Source organism: Neopelma chrysocephalum, unplaced genomic scaffold, assembly GCF_003984885.1.
Source record: "Neopelma chrysocephalum unplaced genomic scaffold, ASM398488v2 Primary Assembly neopelma1_292, whole genome shotgun sequence".
NCBI classification, from domain to species: domain Eukaryota; kingdom Metazoa; phylum Chordata; class Aves; order Passeriformes; family Pipridae; genus Neopelma; species Neopelma chrysocephalum.
This window is the reverse complement of record NW_020897954.1, coordinates 7839-9931: the sequence shown is the minus strand read 5'-3', so window position 1 is coordinate 9931 and position 2093 is coordinate 7839. Positions and strand designations below refer to the sequence as shown.

At 48.5% G+C, this 2093-nt stretch overlaps 1 pseudogene; it reads right to left on the bottom strand.

Moving 5' to 3' along the window:
• Window positions 1-387: 387 nt before the first annotated feature.
• LOC113978130 lies at window positions 388-1677 on the bottom strand (annotated as a pseudogene).
• Between the last annotated feature and the right edge of the window lie 416 nt (window positions 1678-2093).

Genomic DNA, 2093 nt, shown 5'->3' with positions numbered 1-2093 from the left:
AGGGACAAAGATCTGTATTGTGTGTCCCAGCTACAGTCCCACTCAGGTTCTCCCAAGGAGTGTCATCTCCTCCTTCCCATGCTCAAGCTTTGCATCCCATCCCCAAGAAGGCAGCACACACAAGCAAGTTTGAAGAAGCTTTTATTGATGGGCAGAAAGCAGAGCAGGAGGTGGCCCTGTTGGGCAGCAGTGGGAGGAAGGGAACAATGGGAAACTGGGTGTGCTTGGGACCTGCATTTTCACCTTGCCAGGGGACATTCCTTAGTGCAGAAGCCATTGCCTGGCAGGGCATCTCTGACCCCATTTCATTGCCCATAAAAGCCTCTGAGCATCAACCACGGTTAATGCATTAATGAGAAGAATTACAGAGAAGAAGCACTGAACATTTTAGTCACAGGAAGGAGTGCCAGGTAGCTCTTGGATGGCAAACTTTCTCAGCTGTTCATTGATGCAGGCCTCAAAATAAGAGACATTGGTAAATACATTAGGGAAGTGTCTGAATTCATATCCAAGAGAAGCAATGCCATGAGCCTTCTGATTGCAGACTAATGGGCCTCCAGAATCACCCTGTGGAGTGAAAGAAATGGAAGGGGTCAGCCCTGTCACAGCACAGCTCTCCCTGCCATAAGGAAAAAACTGTTCCACTTCCCTCTCTCCATATGAAGAACCTCCTCTTCTGACCCCCTCCCTCCCTCCAGACCCAGCTCTGCAGGGTTTGTAGCTGCCTCACTACTCCTCTAAGCCCTTCTGGGAAGCAGTTCAGACCTGGAGGCTATTTGAGATTCAAAAGCTGCCTTCACATCCTGAAAGGAACAATCTAATCCTAGTTTAGACATGGAGGAAATAGCCAAGCCATCCCAGTGAGGATATGACAAAGGATTTACACAAGCTCTGCAGGCTGCTGGGGCACTGGCTGGGCTGGGTAGAACACCCCCAAATGAGTAAAGAGGCAAATTGATGCTGAGAGTTGGGCAAGTGCACCCCAGCTCAGGGAGCACATCAGCTTCAGATCTGCTGTGAGGAGCCTCAGCACATCCTCCTGAAGAATCTGGTTCATTGTACTGCCCTTTTGACCCTCACTGAGAACCAACCTGACTGTCTAGTCCCAACCTCATCCTAAGCTTACAGACAAAACCAACACTATGTAAATTGATTTTCTGCCATGCAGAGCACCTGCACAGATCATAGCTGGAGGACTGTAGGGATTGAAAGTCTGCTTACACACTTCCTCACGCTGCACCTCCTGGTCCACCTATATCATCACATCAGTCTCACACCCTGTTATCCGTACACTGCCCCAGCCAGACACACTACATTTAGTTCCTGGTGTCACATCTTCATTGTATCTGGGCAAGGAGATGGGTTTCACGTACTTAGTGGTCTTGACCTTTCTCTTCAGCTATCAAGCAGAGAGAACATGGGATTAGAACTGGCAAAGGAATGGGAACATGTTCATGGGTTTGGTGAGGTGAGCAGGGGGAAATCCCTTGGGCAGCAAAGATGTGTGAGAACATACCTTCAGTGCATGATGTCATTTCCAGATCTATAATTTAAGTATCTGGGATGGATGACCCAACATCCAACTCGGATCTTCTGCTGCCTTGGTTCTTGATAAGTTATGTTATGGACTCCCAGGGTCACAGTGATAATCACTGTCCTGCCAGAAAACACTGGCATGTTCTGGCTGCACTGGCCAGAGCAGCACAGCCTGAAGTCTCTCAAGGTCCTCCCTGGCAGCACTGGCTCCAGGGTTTCGAGCTGGAAGGAACTCAGCCCCCAGTTTTGCTGACTCTCCTTTTGCCGTGAGCCCAGCCAGTCAAACCTCCAGGAAGGGGAATGCACTTAAGGCACTGACACTGAGGAGGAAGACTGGACATCCTGTCTGGGCATCTCATTCCAATGCTTCATACTTCTTACCATGAAAACACTTCTGTTTTTTAGTTACATATAACCTGAATGCTTTTACTTACCCTCCTCTTCTGTCTAAACTTGTTATAACCTCCACACAGAGTACGGTCTATGAACCACCACCACTCTCTGAGCATGAGCATCCACTTTTTACCCATCCAGTTGTTCAATTGGGTCATAACATT